This window comes from Eurosta solidaginis, chromosome 4, assembly GCF_040869045.1.
Source record: "Eurosta solidaginis isolate ZX-2024a chromosome 4, ASM4086904v1, whole genome shotgun sequence".
Classification (NCBI taxonomy): Eukaryota; Metazoa; Arthropoda; class Insecta; order Diptera; family Tephritidae; genus Eurosta; species Eurosta solidaginis.
In genome coordinates, this window is record NC_090322.1 from 276,545,431 (window position 1) to 276,570,340 (window position 24,910).

At 34.8% G+C, this 24,910-nt stretch overlaps 1 protein-coding gene across 5 annotated transcripts in view; it reads right to left on the reverse strand.

The window, feature by feature from the left end:
* Ten-a (tenascin accessory) overlaps nt 1–18,268 on the reverse strand; it is a 458,238-nt gene extending 439,970 nt beyond the window's left edge. For 4 of the 5 annotated variants that reach the window (XM_067778438.1, XM_067778436.1, XM_067778434.1 and 1 more), the window contains exon 1: nt 17,128–18,268. The gene's annotated coding sequence lies outside the window, so the exon portion shown is untranslated. The remainder of the gene's footprint in view (nt 1–17,127) is intronic. The other variant, XM_067778437.1, reaches the window with a different exon arrangement.
* Between the last annotated feature and the right edge of the window lie 6,642 nt (nt 18,269–24,910).

A 24,910-nucleotide genomic window follows, 5' to 3' on the forward strand; every position in this document is an offset into this window, starting at 1 on the left:
TCACAACCCTCGAAATTCTCACGTGTGTTCGAGAAGAAATCGTAAACTCTATTCATTAATACAAATACTAGCATCTTCATCTCTGTATATGTTTCTGAAACCATACGAGCATTGATTGGCTTTTGATATTAGTATCTCTTCCCGTGACCTCAAATAACTTTCAAAAGTTTCCGTTAACCCAACAATAACAATATACAAATAAATGTATAAATAGGTATGCATGTACGTACGTTTTTGGATATCTGGGTATCATTTACCTAACAGTTGTATATTTTGCTCTATTCGACATTTCTTTATCCGCCGATATTTTCGTAAATATTTGCAGAGCACTTCAATGAATTAAATTTTTTTAGCTCGAAACTATAACTGAAATTTCTACATATGTGTGTGAGTATTAGGGTCAGACCAACAAAGCAATACACTTCCAAATATCATTAGCCTGATCAAAAATAAATCTTAAACTCCACTGAATATAATATCTATTCACCCTAGCTCTAAAGCAATTTTTCTCTTTTCCTTTTATCACTTTCTCCTTTATTCGATTTCGGCCATTTTTCGCAGACCTCATATCTGTAGGATATCTCAATTTACTCGCGGGAGTCTTGTTTTGAGGCTCAATGAAAAATTGTATCCATAGACTTCCGACGCGCCCTAGTACGTATATTTGTATGTGTTTGTGCTTATCCTGATTTTCTGTAATGTGTGCATGTATGTGTTTCAACAAGCAAAACAAATCACAGCCGCCTTACTGACAGACGCCTCTTGATAAGGGTTTAATTGACGACTTGAAGGGATCAACCGCACCCAACTCACCTATGTACATTAACTGTAAGCGAGTAAATATAAATTTCATTTATAATATTGTTGAGGGTAAGAGTTGCCATTGTTGTTGCTGCGGTTGGTGCTTTTAGAAAAGGGCAGATGTGCAACGAACGCGACAAGGATTAAGGATTTTATGTGCATATACATATATGTAGGTTTATATGTGTTTGAGTATTGTGTATATTATTAGCAAAGCTGCGTTGTTGCTTTTAGCGACCATATGTATGTATGTATGTAATTTGGTTTGTTGTATTTGTAATGATCACCAGCATTTCAAAACTAATTTCTATAAATGTGCAATATGAAATAATTAACATTGTTTGACATTTCTTATCGCCTATTTGTAAAGATGATTTATATACATATGTACATACATATCTGCAATATACACTTGTATATATGTATGTATGTGTCTACCCTCGCGGAAAACATTTTACTTGTGAGTTGGCTATAATCCTTGAATTGTGAACTTAAAATCTATTAATTATCTTATTCATTGAAAAACGCGTTTAGCATATATAATATACTCACACACACACACACACACACACACACACACACACACGTGTATGCGAAAATACAATTTTTTATAAATTCACTATTTATGGGCAAAATTTTAAAATCTGCATATTAAATAAACATAAACAACAACCGCATTATATGCAAATAAATTATGTGGCACTGTTGTAAGTAATATAACTGCGCACCACGCAAGCGACCGGCTTCACCGCTTTGCTCATCATTCGTTAGCTGCCATAATTTTTATTTTCACTTCCATGCATTTTTTGTTTTTGGCTTTTCTTCCTTTGGCATATTTTACGCTTTTTGCGTCATATTAAAAATCCACGGCCAAGTTCTGGTGCCAGTTACAGTTACTATTATTGTTGTGTTGCTATCGTTGTGGTCGCTATGAATATGTTTGTTGTAGCTACCTTTTTAGCTTTCCTTCGTATCCTGACGCTGTTTTTTTTTTCTGTTGTTTTGATATGAAAAAAACAAAGTGATTTTTTATCGTCTTTGGTAAATATTTCACTTTTTATTACCCAATTTACTGGTATCATCGTGCAACACAACAGCGCAGCGCCGGTAAAGCGGCCATGCAACACCAAAAGCCAGTCAAGCAAAAACAAATACCAAAATAAAAACGCTGCGCAGGACAGCATGAAGGGAACGGGAAACGGAAAATGAATTGTGATATGAAAATTCTGTAGTTTAACGTTAAAAATTATTTATGCGATTTTCACAGCCGCTACTGTTGGTGTCACCCGCTTTTGCCGTCTTCTGGTGGCTATGATTGCAACTTCAGCCATCGGCACTCACTAACACACACATGCCCGCGGTTAGAACAACACCAGCTCACAGAAAATTTCTGGCACTGCTTTTTTATTAGAGCTTGGGCTGATTGCTAGAAATATACTCCAATTCTTGGAAACAAACCTACATATTTCCTTAAAATTAAGACTAGCATCGAAACTTGAATAGACTTAAATCAAATAATTACAAATTTTACGATCTACAATCACTTCAGAGTAATGATTGAACAAAATATAAAATGTACAATCTTTTGGATGTGAGTGATTGCAATTACATCTCCACTTCAATCAAAATTATTGAGATTTCAATAAATATTAAAAACAATCCTTTTATTTACAAATTACAAATCCTATTAGTTACTATAAACCGTCAGGTTTTTATATCAATCTAACGGGCATGCAGGCGATGCCAAGGATGAACGCTACCCATATCTCAAATGATTGCAAATTCGGTGCAACCAACCCAGTTTATTTGCTAACAATCATATTGATTTCAATCGATTATTGTAAATTGGTTGTAGATTTTAATTTTTACAATCTGGAAAAAAGCAATAAATATAAAGTAACGCAATTATTTATATTAATTATTGCTAATTCTTGCAGTTCCCCAATTTTTTATTACGCAGCTCTATAATTCCATATATGGAAGTATTTCCATTCATCCCTATTGCACGACAACTGACGTCAATTCAGATCACCGAAAAAGGTCAAGTTTTCCTTCCTCAAGTCTTCCTCCATCTGCCCCTCACAACTCAGTGGAGGATTCCGTTTTCCCCTTCTTCCAAATCGTGGCTTCGATTGAAATATTTTCTTGCCGGAGCGTCTTCGTCCATTCACATAACATTACCTAGCCAGCGCAACCCTTGTGCTTTTATTCGCTGTGCTTTTTTCATATCTACGTAAAGCTCATACAGCACATCACTGTATCCTTCGATACTCGCCGACAGAGAGAGCCAACATAGAGCACTATAAATCTGCCGGAAAATTTTTCTCTCGAATACTCCAAAAGCCATCACAAGTTCTCTCGGCACCATCCATGATTCCAAGCTAATCATCAGGCCAGGTATGATAAGCGACTTAAAGAGCTTAATTTTTGCTCGTCAAAAGAGGACTTTACTATTCAGTAGCCTACTCTACCCAAAGTATCACTTATTGGCAAGAGTTATTTTTCGTTAATGCAGGTTCCCAGAGAGACGAAGCTTTTCACGGTCTTGTTGTTTCTGCTGTGTTACTTACTTACTTAATTGGCGCTTAACCGTCTAAACGGTTATGGCCGTCCAACAAGGCGCTCCAGACGCTCCTTTGCTCCACCAACCGGCGCCAATTGGTCACAACAAGGGAGTTTAAATCGTTTTCCACCTGGTCCTTCCAACGGAGTGGGGGCCGCCCTCTACCTCTGCTTCCATAGGCGGGTTCCGATAGAAACACTTTCTTGGCCGGATCATCATCTTTTATTCGCATAACATGGCCTAGCCAGCGCAGCCGCTGCGTTTTAATTCGCTGGACTATGTTGATGTCTGCATATAGCTCGTACAGCTCATCATTAAATCTTCTTCGGTACTCGCCATCGCCAACGCGTAGAGGTCCTGTGTTACAATGACTTTTATCTACTGTTTTTCAACTTTCTTCTGACATTTTCCTAAGTTTTCTTTGATGCCGTAACTAGGCTAGACACCAATTCAGTATTACCGCAATGCAAAACCTCAAAAATATTACCAGACAAATGACTAAAGCTATTTATGTTTAAAGTTTTCCATTCAACATTTCGATCTCATAGCCTAGCAATTCAGCATCTAAAGGGCATAGCGGAAATTCAGGAGCATTAAAAGCACATTGAGTTTATGAAACATCAAATTTGTGTGGCGTATAAAAAATAATTATTTCGTCGGTTATTCGCGGGAAAAGAAAAATTTACAGTACGAATAGATGACTGCAGCCAAGGTTAAGCGGTGGGATGAATGTTCACATGCAGTCCTCATTTGCTCATGTGGCCGTGACTTTCGCTTTCATTAAAGTTCTACAAAGTTTATTGCCATATTTTCCAAGCTCCATTCACACCTTACTTCATTCTGCCACAGTTGGCAGCAACGATTAAACAAACATGCTAGATTTGAATAAATTAATGAAGTGCCACTGAAGTGTTTTCACAATTTTTGTCATTTACTCCACCTATTTCTGTATTTCCGCTTTAATACCATTTTTTTTTTTTTTGGTTATTTATTTTGACACATGCACAATTTTTCCTTTCTCTTCCAGCAGATTCAATTTCTTATATACTTAAATATAATTAATGATTTGCGGCAGGAAGCATTTTGCGTACTGGTTAGACGTCTCCTGAATCCTTCCCACTCAGTGTGAGGTTCTTCGTGCTCTCGACTTCGATTGTGTGTATCTCGTATGATTTTCCAGTATTCTTGAGTGCAAGAAATGATTTAGGAAGTGTTTGGTGCTTGTTGCGATTGGCTAGTAGATAAAAATCCTGAATCCTCACAGTCTTTTGCCACCTTAACTTGTCATGTTTACTGATTGCGCTTTCATTCCCAAAATTTGTTTTTGTTTTATGAAATTTTCGCTTTAGCTATTTTCAAGAGGATTTTCAAATTTTAGGACAAAAATTATTTTATGAAGATAAATGGCATTTGTCTGCTGTGCGGCATTCTAATTGCGCCAAAGCTAAATGGCGTCGTAGCTAAGTCAGTGTTTCACCGCCCTCTCTTTTATTCTTTTCTGTAGTGCTTTAAGCGTGTTGTACTGTTGGGTTGACTAAAATGTATTCCTCTTTGAATGCAAATGTCAGATGATTACTGTCCATCAAAAGGCAAACTTAACTTCGATAAAAGTATTACCCGTGGCTTGAAGTGACAATCTATTCACTGTTAAACAATAATTTTACATTATTACAGAGAAATTTCTTTAACACTCCAGTAGGCGTGCCCCTATTTGGGACGTTAGTAGTCGCGCGCTCTACTTATGTAGAACATTTTTAATAGAAGGTTTTCAAAGGAAATATTTATAAATTGAAAAATATTTTTTGGTAATAATAAAAAGGATTTTATTATAAAACTAAAACAAATAAAATATAACCAATTTAAACACATTAGGAACCAAAAATCAGACTTCTTGTACATAACTAAAAAAACAAAATTTTAACTTATAATAATAAAAGACTCATTTTTTTTATTCGGTCATGTATTCCACCTCTTATTCTTCATATTTAGCGCAGTCCGGACACAGAAGAACCTGATGATCAGGACAAATCCATTTGTCACATGTATAACATGTATAAAAAAAATGTCACACGAGTAGGCGCGCGTTCTACAATTGTAGAAATGAACTTTTGCCGTAAAATTTCTCCAAAATGCGCACGCATCGCTCACCGCAATGACACTGAAAAAGTTTATTGTCTAGTAGTAGAAGAGTAATAAGATTGTGTGCGTGAGTGACATAAGGTAAGCGAGAATATTCAACGAAATGCACAAGCGTTTTACTATTGTAAAACGCGCGCCTACTGGAGTGTTAACAAAAATTGTTGCATATTATTACCAGACCAAATTTCTCAGCCATTTCGGAGAAATCCGAAAGCTTTGGGTTTTTCCCATTTTAGGAAAATCATACAAATTAATGGAGCCAACTAGCAAAAACCTTTTTTATCGGAAATATTGCCTAACCTTTTTCTTAAAGAGCATTGGAGACCAAATTATAGAGACGCACCCTCAACTCAGGGGGCATGTTCAAATTTATCAATTTGGAAGTCCTACCACAACTTTTGAATGATGAAAGGAATGAAAAAACTTTTGTTAAAAAGGTGTATCGATTGACGATAATATGCAGTTTGGGGGTAAACTGCATTTAAAAAAAAAATTTGAAAAAATTCAATGTTATGAATTTTCTGCCAAGTTTCGGGAAGCATTCCCACATAATGTTCTTAAAGAAAATAGGAGGTGCAAGCCCATCTTGGTTAAAGTTAATCGAGTGCCACCGTGGTAATACTTCACACTGGTACTTGACACTGATCATAGAATAGAAATCACTCCGTCAATCAGGGCTGTTTTTGAAAGGACAAGGCAAATATAATTTGATTTGAGTGTCGTTGAAGGTAAGAAATATTTCTACAATGCCTGATGCTTATCTGGATACTCTTTCACTATTGTGTATGTATAATTTTAATAAGATACTGAAGAAGAAAAAAACCAAAGGAAATACTGCAATGACAAAGGGAGAAAGGGGAAATTTTGACATTTTTAATCCCTGTATATAAAAATCATGACATGACATAAACCCAAGTAGCATAGCCCCTTGGATTAAAAAATTGGGCAACATTATTATTCCAAATTTAAATTTTTTTATGCGAAAAAATAGTGGCATTTATTATCAATATTTATATTTATGTCCTATTTTTACTCCACATTTTATTTGTTTGAAAAAATAACAATTTAACTTTTGTTATTATAATAATTTTCAATCGAAGAAATCCCACGATTGCATCATTTGCTTTATTTTATATTAAACATGAACTCTAAAATCGTAATTTGGGATAATTTATTTTATAAAAAAGTATGTGTCTGAAAAAAAAAACTACTTCAATGCAGGAATAAGCATCGTATGTTTCCCAAGGTGTCTGTTGCACAGAAAAACGTTTTTAAACTTCCTGTTGTTAATGGGGCCAAGGTCTCGAACCCTGGTTTTTGGCAAGAAAAGAAAACTACTCACAACACCACGTTGACTGTCTCTGGGTTTTTATACTCAGCTGAGCAGAGCTCACAGAGTTTGTTAACTTTATTCGCATAACGGTAATCCGCAACGGCATATACTAATCCAGATAGATGTAGACTTCTATATATCAAAATGATCTGGGCGAAAAAAGAAATTCATTTAGCCATGTCCGCCCGTCCGTCCGTCCGTAAACACGATAACCTGAGTAAATTTTGAGGTATCTTGATGAAATTTGGTATGTAGGTTCCTGGGCGTTCATCTCAGATCGCTATTTAAAATGAACGAAATCAGACCACAACCACGCCCACTTTTTCGATATCGAAAATTACGAAAAACCGAAAAAGTGCGACAATTTATTACCAAAGACGGACAAAGCGATGAAACTTGGTAAGTGCGTTGACCTTATTGACGCAAATGGACGGAACCGGTTGAAGCTACGCCCAGTTTTTATACACAGTCGACCGTCTGTCCTTCCGCTCGGCCGTTAACACGATAACTTGAGCAAAAATCGATATATCTTGACTAAACTCAGTTAACGTACTTATCTGAACTCACTTTGTATTGTATAAAAATAGCCGAAATCCGACTATCACCACGCCCACTTTTTCGATATCGAAAATTACGAAAAATGGAAAAAATACCATAATTCTATACCAAATATGAATAAAGAGATGAAACATGGTAATTGCATTGGTTTATTGACGCAAAATATAACTTTAGAAAAAACGTTGTAAAATGGGTATCACATTTACTATATTAAGTAGAAGAAAAAAGTTTTGCAGGGCGAAATCAAAAGCCCTTGGAATCTTGGCAGGAATACTGTTCGTGGTATTACATATATAAACAAATTAGCGGTACCCGACAGATGATGTTCTGGGTCACCCTGGTCCACATTTTGGTCGATATATCGAAAACGTCTTCACATATACAACTAAGGGCCACTCCCTTTTAAAACCCTCATTAATACCTTTAATTTGATACCCATATTGAAAAAACCCATCCTAGAGTCACCCCTGGTCCACCTTTATGGCGATATCTCGAAAAGGCGTCCACCTGTAGAACTAAGGCCCACTCCCTTTAAAAATACTCATTAAGACCTTTCATTTGATACCCATATCGTACAAACAAATTCTAGAGTCACCCCTGGTCCACCTTTAATGCGATATATCGAAAAGGCGTCCACCTATAGAATCATTATGGCCCACTCACTTTAAAATACCTTTTAATACCTTCCATTTGAAGCCCTGGTCATACAAACACATTCCAGGGTTACCCTAGGTTGATTTTGCTAAATAGTGATTTTCCCTTATTTTGTCTCCAAAACTCTCAGGTGAGTGTGTAATATTCGGTTACACCCGAACTTAGCCTTCCTTAATTGTTTATATAAATTTTCTTCTTTTTACGATAAAGAGTAAGATTATCCCATTGGAACTATGATACCTTGTAAGTAGTGGCATAATCGCAAGTAAAAAATTGGGATTATGCTACTTGGGATTATGTCATGGCACCGTAAAAATTACCTCCCATTTGTCAAAACTTACGCTTTTAACCCATTTTCCAGCGGGCCTTGAAGAAAATTGCAATCATTCGATTTTATATTATAATAAAAATGTCCAGTCTCGATTATACCATTCCAATCTTTGCCTTTAGATCTGTGTGAACACCTGGATTATTGGAGGTATAGTTAGAATTGTGGCACTGTGCGTTATAAATTTTTGTTTCAATAATGTTTTTTGTTTGTTAATTCTTTGCGTTTTCTTCAAACGAGTATGTATTTGTTAAACTATTTCTGACGTCTCAACATAAAAATCTATGATTACTGCGACAAAAGCGCATTATCAGGTACCCTTTCTACGTTTTATGTTCTATGTTAGTAGTTTTACTTCAAACTTTTTTGCGAGCCGTTTCTACTGCTGAAGTAAACTGGGTGGTCTGTGAGGACCACCCATAGACCGTTGGTCCACTGCTGAACAATTTATTGAAAAAATCTTAAGCACATTGGATACTGCTAAGACTGGGAAACTGGTGGTTGTTCCTGGTCAAATTCATTGATCGCTTGTCTACTTTGCCAACTGTTGAGCAGAATATCACTCCATCTCTGTCTCTTAACGTCCCAAATCCTTAAATCAAATTATCAGATAATGAAGTATCACACTTTTGAAAAGTAACTCTGACTTTTTCTTTAAACAATATTTTTAGATACGGCGTGGAAACCGAGATAGGGTATTTAGGAGCAACCTCGCACCCCGCGTATCCTCGTGTGAAAGGCATAATATTTACAAAATATTTTTTGTAAGCCAATTATGCTGTTCAAATCCATTTAAGACCTACTCTCCATCTTCGAGTGCGAAACTTTAAGGACGAAAATTAATATATGCGAAAGGAAGCCATTTAACACAAACACTGAAGTGCTTTAAGTCTCACTTCAAGTGAAATCGTTTATAAGTCGGAACACAAAAATTTAAATGAAATAAGCCCAAATGCATTCGGGGAGAAATATTTCAACAGGCGCAATTTAAACAGTTATGTATGTACAAATCTAAATAAGCAACCCTACATCGCAGCTCGAGCAAAAATCCAGGGCAACAAACCATTTTCGTCAACAAAAAAGCGAAAGATGTAAAACAAAGAAGGATAGAAAAAAACAAAAACAGAAAACATAATACTTCAGAAGTCAAGTGGCCATGTGGTAGCAAAAACAAAAAACAATTGCCAACCAAGCTGAAGAAACGAAGTGAATTGGCTGCAACAACAGCTGCAACACCACCAAGAAGCACACAGTAACAACGTGGCTAGAGGTGCAACAAGAGAGAGAGGTGCAAACACGGTGACGATGACGATGCAGACGTAAGCAATGACAGAGGCCGAACTTCCTTGCTTCAAATGCTGGCCGGCGTATTAAATAACTTCTGCCACCACAGCCACAGTTATTGTTGCCGCTGCCTCATTTTAGTACATTTATCTGCAATCGCATTTTGGTGATGTTGCACAGCCAGAAGTGGCAAATTAAATTCAAGTAGCAGTAAAGAAGATGATGACATACAAACATACGAATGCAATGCTTTTGGCTGTTCGAGGCAAATGGAGATGCGTTTCTTTTCTCGTGTATGCACTATGATTGAGGTAAAATGAAGGGAGCAGTGCAACAGTTTGTAAATGTACCGAACGAGTGTTTTACTTTCACAAGAAGATGAACTAATTTTTGACGTTTGTAAAAGCAAAAACTTCACGCAACTTCAGTTGGGAAGATAAAGAAGAAATTTGGGTTGAGGTGTTGTTGGCAACACTTTTTTTTTTGTTTTCAAACAAGCGAAAGGTGTGAGTTACTTGTCAAATTGCTGTTGTGGGCGCTTTAGCACTTGAAAAACTCTTCTCTTGCTTAATACGATGATGACGTAGCAAATTCTTCAGCAAGATTGGTCACACGTCCACTTCATACTTCACACTTTGCCTTTGACACCTTCAATAACAAAATTTTTATTCTGTCACGATATTTTCGGGTTGTCTGTGTTTTTGTTTGTATAATTGCATCAACTTTAAACATTCGCTATGTGGCTTCCGCTTTGAGTTTCTACTTTACTTGCCACAAGGCACTCTGCTTCATACCTTGCTCGCGCTTGTGTATCTTTCCATTGTCCGTCTGTCCATCAGCTTCAATGCTTGTGTATTTATTTGTGTTTGTGCAACATTTTCATCATTTTCTGCACCATCATAAATCACCTCGAGTGTTTTCAGTTATTTTTCGTTCTGCACAGCTTCGTCTTCATCCTATGTCTTATTTGCTTTTTTTCCTTAGCATGTTTCTATCTTTTGTTTTTGCTTCCCCTCTTTGCAAGAATAATACACGTCTCACACACACAGCTCATCCTTTTCTCATTTCAACTTCGCCTGTCCGTCCGGCCAAGCGTATGTCTTGCTCCTTGATATGTTCCCTCTTGCTGCTGCAGTTCGTTCCGCTGAGATGTTTGCTACGTTATCTGGGTGCAAGCAGTTCACAAAGATTTTCAGGTATCATTTACTCGACTTGCGACAAATGTTCCCAACTCTCAGCCATCCTCTGTCGGGATTCTTATTTCTTATAATAATATTAGTATGTATGAGTTACCTAGTGTATACATATGTGCATGTAAATGTATGTCCATCTGTGACGCTCTTCCGTCATTGTTACTAATTTGTGCTTAAGTTGTTGTTTGTTTCTTTTCGGTTATTATTAATGGTTGGAATTTTTACCTTGTCATGTTTCACTGTTTTTCTTTCTGCATTTCTTAGTTCATTTATTTTGCTAGAAATTTTGTTTTTTGTTTTTGCAAAAAGTAAAATGTGTGCCTCCAAGAAAATCAACACAAGTGTTTCTTTTCACATTTTTATTATATTTTTCGAATCTCTTTATCCCCAGAGCCCTACAAATGTGTGCTGCTGTAAGTTTTGAAATGCTCACCACAGAACATTTGATTTTTTCACAAGTAAGAAATATGTTATTTTGTAGGTATATTACATTTTTTCTATACAGACCATAAGGCATACATACATAAATAGGTACCTACTTGTAACATGTCAAAAAATGATACTGCGTTTTTGGTGTCCCATTGTAAAGTAGGACATGTTAACTCAGGTAACAATTGCGTTCGCAAGCAAAAGGGATGTTTTTAAGAATAGTAACAATATTTGCCTTGGGGTGTTATGCCAGGTAGAAAAGTTCGAAAAATAATGTCATTTATGTTGTTTCACAGCATTTTCTTCGAAATACTCATAGTAAACATTTATTTCGAAGAAGTGTGGAGAATTTGAAGAACAAAAGAAAGTACTTGAGGTTATTTTAATTCAACGTAAAAATATTAAATAGGATCCGCAAAAGGATCCAATTACATAACTTCTCTTGTTAATGTGGGAGAATTCTCATTCTTTCTTTGCTAATATACAATCATTGCAAACTAACACTCCAATGCGTTCCATACGGGCTGGCTTTATTTTGTACTTCGTTTTGTAAACTTTTATTTACCACTTTATTCTTAGTTTTTTTAGCTAATTTGTATCAACTTTAATTTTTAAATGATTTTTTGCATTTTTTAGTTTAGTCAAACACAATAAAACTCGTCCAGCTCAAAGCTTGTACAGCTACCGCTAACCACAATCGTTTCAGGGTCCAATACGAACAGGGTCGCCAGACGTATGGATTTTTTCAGTACATGGAAGTACTTAATTTTTTTCAAAATTACGAATTTTTACTGATTTTTTGAGTTTGTAAGTACTTTCCTTATATAATATATTTTAATTAATTTGGAAGTAGGTCGTTTTTCAACCGGTTTACACTCTAAGCCGACGACACCTTTTAAGCTTGGAGCTTTGCTGGCTCGATAACAATCTTTATAATTGTTTTTAAGAAATAAGTTGATGGATTTCAATCATAAATTATAGCATCACTTTAGCATCAAATTTGTCTTTAGCTTAACTAGCCAGTATGCGAAGAAGACATAAGTGGACAAAAATATAGGCCTTATTAAGTTTTCAGTAAAGAAATACTAAATAATAGGCTTATATTTTTAATTTTCAAGAGTTTCAAGAATCTGCTAACACTTCATTTGATGGTGTTAGGTCTCGTCCATTCGTTGCTTCCTCCGGTGTTCCACAAGGTAGTATCCTGGGTCCACTGTTTTTTGTCATGTTTATTAATGATATTCGCTCTTGCTTCTCTAAAGTAAGATTCTTGCTGTATGCAGATGACCTTAAGATATACTTGCCTATTCATAGCCTTCATGATGCGGTATTGTTGCAAGAAGCTTTGGATAAATTTAGTAACTGGTGTAATAATAATCGGTTATCACTTAACCTAAAAAAGTGCTTTCAAATAATTTTTCGAAGCGTGTCAACTTGATTGATACCGTGTATCAAATATCAAACTCGCCCCTGTTGCGGGTTAGTGAAATTAAGGACTTGGGAGTAATATTTGACTCGAAGTTTTCGTTTTCAAGTCATATTAATGTGTGCATTGTTAAGTCGTATGCCATGCTAGCTTTTGTTAGGCGTCATAGCTTGGATTTCAGTGAACCGTATACGCTAAAGCTTTTATATTCTGCGTTTGTGCGATCCAAACTTGAGTACGCTTGTTTCATCTGGTCTCCGTATTATTCCTGCCATGTTGCAAGAATTGAACGAATTTAAAAAGTATTCGTACACTTTGCATTACACAGTCTGCGCTTCTCGGATCCTATCCCGACTCATAAAGCTCGTTGCTTATTGATTAACTTAAAATCATTGCAGGACAGGAGGACAATTTTATCGCTGCCGTTCGTTTTCGATTTGTTACGTGGGGTTGTTGATTGCCCTGTGCTCTTGGAGAGGATTTTCATTAATATACCGGCTAGAGCTCTTCGTGCTTCTGAGTTTTTTCATATTGGTGTTCTCAGGGCTCTTTATGCGCGGAATGCTCCAATTACTAGAGCCTTAATTGAATTCAATAGAATTTCTAAATTTTGTGAGATAGATTTTTCTTGTTCGAAAGATGGCTTTCTGAGTATTATAAATACTTTTTATAAGTAAGGTAATTTATATTATTATACATTGTTAACTACTTTACACTTTTATAATTAGCCTATAAGATTCTTTTTTTAATTGGCTTAAATAAATAAATAAATAAATAAATATGAGAGCGCAATTGGGCGGAGACACTTCAGCAGAACCTTTTGCTAAAAAAACATCTTGAAATCAGTAATGCAATAATTCCTATTTCTATACCAGCAGATTTAATTTTTCTTCCTCCAAATGTTTGCAAACTTATGACATGACCTGAAGCTTAAATAGCTAATGTATTTCCAAATGTTGAATCTAATTACTCAACCTATAAATGGCTTCGAGAAATGGAAATTTTGGCACCTAAAAATGAAGACGTTAATATCATTGATGCCAAAATCTAAGAAAAACTACCAAGAACTATGGAAACGTATCAATCCATTAACACAGTAACTAAAAGCTTATTTAGTTAAGCGAAATCTCTTCAAGAAAATGCAAACATTTCTACGAAGAAATAATACATACACGATATGCTTTTGCTTTGTTCAATAAGTCCAAAGGGTTCCTCCGCTCTCTTAAACGCGTCGGACTATATTTAAATAAAAAATGATGCATCGCAGTTATTTACTTTATTTTTTATGTTTTTGGCAACCAGTTTGACAGTTTAAAATCTTTTGAGCTAAAAATACAATCCAACCTAATGTGCATCGTAAAATTCATTGTGAATTGAAAATAAATTACGTTCCATTTACTATCGTATGTTATAATCCCATTTTATTTATACGTTTGACGTATCACGTAATTTTCTTTCATAAGGCTGCCGATCCGTGATCGCATGTTACGATTCGAGCCCTGTATACAAAGTGAGTATTTTAAAATTGTTTCGTGTTGTCTAAAAAAATATATGTATCCTCATTGTTCATCATAACTGAAAAACCTTGTAAATTTTTTTCCACGGTAATACGAAACCGTTTAACTTCAGGGAGGTTCCTTGAGAAAATGAACCTTGGTTCGGGGATAATTTCTCTAAACACATTTTCTATATCTTTTTTATCCTTGAAATAAGGTGCTGATTTAATTATTTAAATTACTAAGTTTCAAAATATGTCAAATGATTTGTGATTTACTACCCGAGTGAGTAATAGGAAAAATAAGTAACGTAGCTCATCTTTATTCGATAAAGCTTGTTTAAATATAAGAGGTTGAGCCTAAATATGAAACTCCTTGTTCCAACAGATATGTGTGACCCGCCCGAATTCGGTTTCAAATATAGATTATGCCGGTTTTCCTAAAAATGAGTGCATAAAGCTGGGTTTCAATTCGAACAAGAAAAGTCTACACTTGCAGTTATAAAAAAATAAAAATCTATTGACCACCAGTCTCATTTCGAACCAATGTGCCACGGATTCTGGTAGGGCTTTTCAGTTTGGTAGTTAAATAAACTTTTGGTATCACTACAGACTCATTCAGTCTATGTAACGTCCTCATGGATCTGCCAGTTTAAGCTAACCTAACCTGGCAGCTTGCTCATCCTACTAAGCTATCACATCTTTGTAAGAAGTCATATTATAACACCTCGTAGGTATAACATTTCTGAAAAAAATATATGACTTGCAGCACTTGTCGCAAATGAAATTTTTTATTTTTAAATTAGCAACATCATCATCAAGTTTAAAGTCTACAACTTTCTATATTAAGATTTATTAAACTTTTTGGTTTTGTCTCAAGCCCAGAATAACTATAGGTTTATATTTTAAAATTTTTGAAATTTGTTCGGTATTGTTTTAAACAATTTTGAGATTTTAGACTCATAAGTTTTAAATTGAAACTGAATAAAATTAAAAAACACAGTATTAATTTGAGAGAATTCCAATTTAGAACAACAAAATTTCAAAAGTTGCTAAAACCGATGAATGGTATTAAACTTAGGCTCAAGTTGAGATTTAGCCTAAAATTTCTGAGCATAAATTTATTCGTTTCACGTGCTTATTCGGCTTTTTGGCAGTTCTGTGGCAAATTTAAAGTGTTGGTTATGAATACAATTTTTTCTCTTAATATTATAGTGAAATTTGATAAATAATGTAAAGCTCCTTTTTCTTAAAATTCAAATTGTCTATCACTCAACTGACGGAGACGTGTTTACAAGGTATGAAGTACATATGTCCCAACTCAAATTTATTTAGCTTATGAAATGGTTCAATGACGGGAACCATATTTCATACATGTGGAATACTTTCTTTACTATAACCAAGTTTATTATATGCTTTTAATTCGAACATGCCCCACTCGTGACAATTATATTTTAGATTTTTTCGATGAAATAATGTAAGAAAAAGTTAATTTATTTTACGTTACGTTATGTTTGATTTACCAAATGTTGGTATATCTTAAAGTATTTGAACAAAACAATCCACTTTAATAAATGTACATCATTTTTATAATATCTTCCTACTTCACTAACGGATTGCGTCTACATATTTTTGTCCTACGCGTGAAAATTATTAAAGTTATTATAATTTGCAAATATACCAAGATATTGTTAGTTTTTTTTTTTTACATAACAGAAATTATTGAAAGTGAAGTGTCCAACCTATCAATTCTAATTAGGTGTCACTGTGGACAAGGCAAGTGTGATAAGTTCTGCATAGACGTCAAAATTACAAATAGAACCGATCACCTCATTTTTAATTGACTATCGTGGTCTCTTTATATATCTCTTTCTATAACCCGTTGACCCGCCGACCCTATGCGCCGCCATATTGAACATCCTGTCAGGCAGTTTACGGATAAGATATCACACTTGTTTTATCCACAATGTCAGGTATACCCAATTAGTTTTATCAAATGCTTCAACAAAGATGAAATATTGCGTAAAATGTTTGCAAACAAATTCTCTATACCCTAAGTGTGCTTAATAATATTATTCCATTCCTTTTGCATTCGATGAAGAACTTCTCAAAGCAAAATATTATGCTTCAATTAAAATCGTTTTAGATTTCCACAAGCGCAAATTCAACATAAGTTTTATTTTGTTAAGTGCTTGGTTTATTTTATTTCGTAATAAATTCACAGATTTTTATAAGCAACGGGGAATTGTTACCGTATGATGCCTCAAACAGTTTAAAACATATTTTTTTTTTTATTTTTATACATACATATAAATATTAATTAATAACAACAACTTTGTTGAATTTTGAAGCAAGATTATGCATTTGAGTTTCTATATTTCGCTCCCGTCGCACTTTGCAATATCGACGAACTCGATAGTCGCATACCAATTGCGAGCATTACGATTTTTGTTTGCACAATGTCGGGGGCGGCGAGGGAAGCACCGACGCGCCACTTCAATGCATTTAGAAATTTTGGAAACGAGCACCCACATTCAATTCCCACCACAAAAAAGCACCATCTCCCGTCACCTTGTAATTAGTGGTTATTACTTTAGTGGGTGTATCCTATGGGTGCGCGTTTCCGAAAGTAATTGCAGCGCAGTGCCATGTCGTGTTGCATATTCGAATTTGTAAGTATTGTGTTTTATACGGGAAAGACGCTCGAGGCGTTCGTCGAACCATTCAGCAAACGAAATTCGAGGAAAATACAAGGATATAATTAAAATTTTAAGTTAAATTGGAATATGGTGCATATGAGTTTGTATGTATGTTTGTAAATGTGTTTTGTTTCATTTGTTGTTGTTAATTTACTTAACCATTGGCACACTTGTCACCCAAGCAAAGTAAATTACATCTTATTGACTTATTTTAAATCGACCTACATTTATTTAATTCGCTCCATTCTGCATGAATTGTTTGATTATGGATTTATTTGTTTTGCTCGTCGTATTTCCTTCAGTTCTCCGTTCTTCCTTGTGGCTTTTATTACACTCTTTTTGCTAGACATACACTTTATAACAGTTATACTACACAAATCGAAAAATATTTTTCACTCAATAAAATACAAATCGAAACACGAGTAACTCATCACTTTTCCTTTGATAAATTTGACATGTTTTGCTTTGGGATAAATTTTTTTTTTTTTTTTGTGTTCATTGCTTCACGAATTGCGAGATACACACGCAACTGCGACACGAATTGAACGACGTGCCGCGTTTTTAAGGCGTTCTTTCAAACTCGTTTGTTGAACAAAATTTATTTTCACATTTCGTTTTCTTTTTTATTTAAATTTGTTAAATAAATTCAAATCTGAATATCTCATTTACACAAATTGGTTGCAACAGAAACGCAGTGCGGGAGTAAAAGTGCTTGCTATACCGCACTTAGCTTGCCACATTATTTTGTGGCATCATTTTATTTGGATTTTTTTTTTTTACTTTGGTTGTACTTTATCACTGTAGGCTTTAAATGCATTTATTGCAGATTATATCTAGGAAGCTATCACAACTTCAAAACACAAAGCTGCTGCACTTTTTCAAACGCGATTTAGTAGTGCAGCAGTGCTTGAATTTAATTCTGTTTTCATCTAAATATTGATATACCTATTTGGGTTTTGTCACTGAAAAACGCGCGACAAGTAGCAGCGCGACCACCAATTACAAGACGCATCCAAACGAACCGACGAATAACACAAAACTGAATCGGTATTGAAATGAGATATTGAGTTGCCTAAATGAATGCAGCGGCAGCGTCAATGGCAGCGCTACGAAGTCAGGCGTATAGAGCGAAAATTCTACATCTGTTAGGAGGCCATTGAACATAAGCAGTTTCGCAGCATTTTGATAGCGACTTTGTGCTGTCGTCTTTATCGTTATGCTGTTTTGCCAATTCACTTCGCATATGAGCACTCTCGGCGCTCCAGTACTCTCTCTCACTATGCTTGTCCGTTAGATACAAGATACTTTGTTGCATGTGTTTGCCGTCTTTTGAGCGACGAGACACTCAGTTGATCCACTCCCACCGTAGCTATAGTCAGCAAAGAACTTCCGTATTTCGCTTCCGTCGTTTCCGATTACATTACAGCGGTACTGTAGCCGATTTACATTTTTTATATGGATTTTGTTGATTTCTTTTTTTTTCATCTCCCGCTCATATTTTTGTGTACACTATGGACTATCGTATTTGTAGTGCACTACTCTCTATCTTGCACGCGCGCTCTCTTTATTACATGAGCGTTTTATTGCCTAACCTATGTTTATATACAATAACTTGAACGATTATGCTTCGTCGCGTATCTGACAGATACAAATTTTAGCGCTAGTATATTCACATAACGATTTGTTTGTGTTAACTTGTACGCATGTACCTAATACGGCGCCACTTAGCCCTCATACTTCCTATTATATGCCAACTATGAAATAGCTTATTACTAACAGAAGAACAAAGCGGGGGCAAGGGGTGTTTAATATCTATGTATGTATGTATGTGGCTCAATGGTGTCCTAATTACAAATCAATATATGCCCATACTTGCAGGTATAATATAGATAGCAACTACAGATTTAGCTAACCACTAAAGCTGGTTGAAGTTATTAAATAATTAATCTGATATTTTAGGCATAAGAGTACTCGACTTAGGTGAAATATTTGTATCTGTTAGATACATTGTATCATAACTGGTTCAGACTTTGTTGTTTATCATCTCATGTGGAATAGAAACAAAGCAATATTTTGATAACAGTGCAAAATGCGTGCGTGCCATGCGCTATCTCTCTGTTTTTCTCTCTCTCGCTCTCCTTTTGATAACTCTCTCATTGTCTCTCTGGACATCTTGCTCTCTACCGGTTTATGTTAAACGTGCAAAGACAGTAATGTATAACACTACTCAAATGCGGGTATAAAAGTTATGTTCTAGATAAATTATAAATTTGGTCTTATCGCTGTAAGATAATTTGTCATATTGAGCTAAATTGGAATGAAAATATTTTCGATATGAATAATATCTTAATGAATAACAAAACGCCGGTACTATTTTTACTTTTCGATAAACATATTATTTCGTAAAATATAGTTTTTCTGACGGTTCTTTGAAATCAAATGTTGCGAAATTTAAGCAGATACATTAAAAGTATCTACACATGCACTTAGTATACATGGATGTGCATACATACACTCTTTGCTTACAACAATAAGATTTTACAAAGAGTTTTATACCAGCTCATATTACAGAGCAGCGAAACAAAAGAGAATTTAAATTTAAAAAAGTCCCCGAATCCCTGAAGCAATTTCCATTAACATTTAAAACTTCATTTCGTTACTGTAAAATAACATATGCAGACAATAATTTCCGCAATATAAAGAGAGGTACAGGATAAAAAACATACATGGGCACAAAAAGATTTGATCTGTAAAGACATTTTGTGAGAAAACTATAATTTCACCTGTTGGTCTTAAGCATGCGAATTACAGCGTAACACACAAAACATAGTTCAGTATACTCCCCCCTGAATTGAGCAATTTACATACTTCAGAGTATTTTAAAAATCAGAAAAGCACCCAGTAAAAAATCAAAATTTGTTTGTCTTTAATTTCCCTTGTTCGTGCCGTAGCTACTTTTTGGTGGTACATATAGTGCCATGGCAAGCTATTTTTTTAAACAACACTCTGTATTTTTGGAAGATTTGTAAAGATCATGATACAAAAAATGGTTCCATTTACGCCCCGATTCTAGTGTGGTAAGAACATTCTTCACCACGGTAACGAAATCATGTGGCAACTTTTACACCCTTTTGGTATTCTACCCGCGAAAGTAGCTGGATATTTTTTACCCACAAAAGTAGGTGGTTACATCGAAATAACCACACAACAGCTGTTGTTCAGAAAAGGGCAAAACTGAAAAATAAAGAATTGTAAGCCCAAATAAGTAAATATAATAGTAAAAAAGTGTTGCCTCTTGCTACACATATTTGTTTACATTATGTACTTTCACAGAATAAATAACAATATACCTATGTAGAAACCTAACATGCATAATATGCACATACACATCGTCCCGTTTATGCGTTAACACAAAGTTCTTGGTTCCAGCATTACGTTGTTGATTGCTATGAAATAAATGTATGGTGCAGTTAGGTTTTAGTAAGAAACATTTCAAAATTTGCGTTCTGGTGTTGCCGAACTATGTATGTGGAAAACTCAGTATATCATAAATTTAACTAAGCAATTTTGTTAGTGCTATTTTTATAGATGCTTACCTTTTCTCTTAGCGTTTAAACTTAATATTAGAGCCTAGATTCAGTAAGTGTGAGTTTTGATTCCAGGACTCAGGGATTCTGCTAGCACCTTCGGGAATAATTTTATACAAAAAATTTCTTCCGAAATCAAATCTCTTTTGCATTTGCTTCCTTCTGTCTTCGAGTTAAAATATTTCTTGTGCGAATATACTTAGTCTTCAATTACCTTGCGTGGCTTAACACCACAATAGTCCTGGAATTCCTTGAGCTGGGTGAGAAAGATTTAAATATCAAAATTCCAAACCAGAAGTAATGCATCGAATTTCTTGGTATAAGTTTTGAAAGTGTTAGGCTCACGACAGAATGCTCCCTATAAGCTATGCTAGGCGAGAAGAAATTTTTATTTTCATATATTTTACATAGTGTTGTATAACCGATCTAAATATCTAGCCGTTATTAATATTATTATAAAACAAGGGTTTTTTTTTTTGATTAGTCGGTTATTTCATCAACAATTAATGACAATGTGTTTGCCAACACTTTTCTTTTTAATTCCTGGCTTAATTATATCCTAGGTGAAATGTTATTGTTCTGTTACATTTTACTGACTGAGCAATTTTTTATGGTAAGAGTTCCATTGAAGTAAATTCAAAATTATATGGAGGCTAACGAAAGTGTGGCAAATTTTTGCCAATATTGTGAATTTTTACCTTAGTGAAAAAGAAAGAAAATTACCAATCGTGGCTACTGCCTAGAAAGGACCAAAATTGAGGAAAAGGGACCAGCGGACCAAATGGGGTTAGAAGGGACCATTTTTGGTCCAAGTGGACCAAAGTGGCAACCGTGAAAGCGAAGAAAATTACCATTCAAATTTCTACACAGACACTGGTGAGTTTCTTGATGATGACAGCGTTACCACTTGGGCCAGAATCGCGAATAAAAGAACTGGTAACGATATTCGGTTACATAATGTTCTGGGAAGTATTTTACTGGTAACGCTCAGAATCGGGGCGTTATTGTGACGTTAGCCACTTGACTTTTGCGAGGACAATGACAATTTCACCAAAAAAAAGCTACCAGATTGAAAAATGTTACGAATTTTTCTAATTTTGATGGATTTCATATTAACGGATACGACTCAATTACCATCATAGTTATTTTAAATAAAAAAGAAAAAGAAAAATGAGCCGCATGCGTTGGAAATATTTTAATACGACATATAAGCCTATAAAAAAGGTTTTTAATAAGTTTTTCGAGCTTCCGAAAATTACTTTGGTGGAAGAAACATGGTTAGAAATATACAAAGCAAGATAATGTAGCCTTCTTAAGTGTCTGTACGTTTGCTCAGAACATGTTGACAAAACACACAGGTTTGTCAATTGACTGCCCATATGATGTCCTTATAAACCGACACCGCAATTTCTAAAGAGCTTAGCATACTTAACGCAATTTTAAGGAAATTGAGTGGTGATAAATTGGCTACAAGTCCTCATTTTATATTTATTAAACACCTATCACTCACTGCAGACTTTGGAGGTACACTTTTGCTCAAGATGCCTTGAGAAATATCTACTGTAGAGGCATGCTAATAGCACCATGCTAGAACAACAGAAATTTTGGTGTATTTTTTTTTCTGTTTAGGGGTCAAACTAACATAAAGTTATGGGTCACAAACCAATGTATGAGTCATCATCCACTATTTTTCAATAAAATTGCATGTTTTACTGTATTCTGAATAGATATGTATGCACATAAATCGTGCTAAAGCATGTTATTGTCTCAGATGACCATTGCGTTTTCATCCTAAAGGAAATTTCCAAACCCGCAAACCACAATTTCGCAAACAACAAATATTATGAAATTACAAAACTCCCCAAATATGTCAAAAAAAAAATTTAAGTGGAACAACCTTTTATTTTATACCATGGTAAAGATTATTTTCAAATCGTCATTATAATTGTAAGTTCTTGACACGACGGCTTAAGCAAATATAAGTAATTACATAAATGATTGTTGTCGGAAGGGATGGGATTCCGAGCAACACAAGATCATAATCGAGTGATCAAGAAATGGAAGAAGTTTATTGTGGTTTAGAAAGCATATTCCCCTCCCACATTTATTATTTACAAAATTCATTGACATTGGTGTACAATTATTAATGTTGATATTAGAATGGACGTAATTTCGTTCAACAGACTACAACTTTCAAAGAGCAATTATACAAAGTAACGAGATTTCCTATATAAATTGTTCCCTCAGGTAACCAACAAATATGAATAAATTCTATAAATGCGGGTACTTTTTTTTCACCATTTCTAGGTTGTCGAATTATATCTCGAAATGGCACATCAAATATATAAAGGACATCAAAAATAGGAGTAGTCATAGGGTATTATAACTTTGATTGGATAGTGAGTGGTGGTACCGGTATAAAGGAATCGAGATAGATATAGACTTCCATGTACCAAATCATCAGTATAGAAAAAAAATTTGATTAAGCCGTCCGTCCGTCGGTCTGTCCGTCCGTTAACACAATAACTTGAGCAAATATCGAGATATCTTCACCAAATTCGGTATAGGGGCTAATCTGTAAAAACAGAATAGATTGGTATTTAAAATGAGCGAAATCGGACGATAACCACACCCACTTTTTCGATATAGAAAATTTATAAAAAATATAAAAATTAGTGCAAGAAAAGTTAGGAGTTTAACAAGGTGTTAAACAAAATCCGTTAGAGATGTTATATTAAAATATTTTTAATGCCATAAGTCGAGCAAAAGTCTCCCAATCTGAACGAAATTTGGCATAAACATTATTTTCATAGCTACATCTGTTTGCACTGAATATTTTTTAAACCTAAAGTTTTTAAAGGCGGAAAGCACAGTTCCACAGTTAACAAAAGCCGAAATAATTTACTACTTGCTAGTATGTAATAAACAGTACCATTGCCGCGATGTTGTTTTGGTTATTGCATAGCCAAGTAAAAAAAAAACCTTAAAGGGCAATAACGCTTTTTAGTACAATGGAACTTGTGTTTTTAGGTTTATTGTTCTATTTTATCTATATTTTAAAATAAACAGCTTTTTATGGAAATCCCCATATCTGAAGAAAATCTGCATTTTCACCCACTTAATTTTATTAGTCTGTATCCTTTTTGCTTCTTATGGACGAAAATGAGTTCAGAATAGATCCATATAGGTATGTATGTATTAATGCGCAGCCTTGTACACTTCTAACCACAAAAAGCAAACAACAAAAGCGTTTTAAGAGCACAGCTGGGTATAACCCGAACTTAGACTTTCGTACGTGTTAACCGTTAATATTATCTTTGGAAATTTATTGTAGATACGTGCAAGTTTTATCATGTTCTTATAGGGAAAATGAATTTTTCTTGTTTGTACACAATTTTTGGAACTCTCCTAAGGTAAAAAGTTCAATCCCTTGATGAATATTTCCAACATTTTTCCACTTCAAATATCTTGACACGCTTAATGTAGATTCCCACTTGATTAATGAAAAAGTGAATTATGTAGATGCTCCTTAGTTGTTAGTTAAAAATCATCAAATTCCATTCCTTATTATTTTCATTGTAAACCAAATTCAAAAAAAACATAATCGATTTCGTGGTTCTCAGTTAATACATTTTTAGCTGTTTTAAACTTATCGTTTAAGTAGAAAGAGTTGAGGAAAAATGTTATAGTTACGCTTAACGTCCGTTAATTGTGTTGTCTTCCTTTCGGGGAAATTTTTCTGTCCTTCACTTTCATCTTCATATATTTTTTATTCTATATATATGCTTAAATAATAAGAATATTTTTTTTTAATTGTAAGGCAGTAACGATGCTGCCAGTAAGTACTTGCATCACTAAGTTATCCCATCACTAAGGCGATGCTAAGGCCATGCCAAGCAGTATTTACGTTAATAATCAAATCAAGTATACACATATTTAAGGCAGCCCAGAGAGATGTCACACACAGATGCATTTACTTATACACCTATGTGCGCGCGAGAGACTGTAAACTACAAACATTCACATCAATAGTTCAATCTTTATGTATCTACATAAACGAAGAAATAATTGCGTCTACACATATGTACCATGTACGAATACAAGCAGCGGAGAGACAATGCGCAAACACATGCATATATCTGAGAAGTTTGAGAGCTACTGGACTAGTAGATTCTGGAAGCGCCTAAAAGATGTATAAAATTGTGCAATTTTAGTTATAGCTGAGAAGTTTGAGAGCTCATGGATAATGCTAGTACATTCTGGAAAAATGCCAACGAGGAAACCAAAGGGTATAAAAGGCAACAGATGAAGAGGCGCAGTAATTCAGTTTGAGTTGAGCAATCAATCAGTTATTGATTAAGCACGCGATCTGGCGGCCAATAGTAGAGTTCAATTTGAGTTATCAATCAGTTTGGTTATTA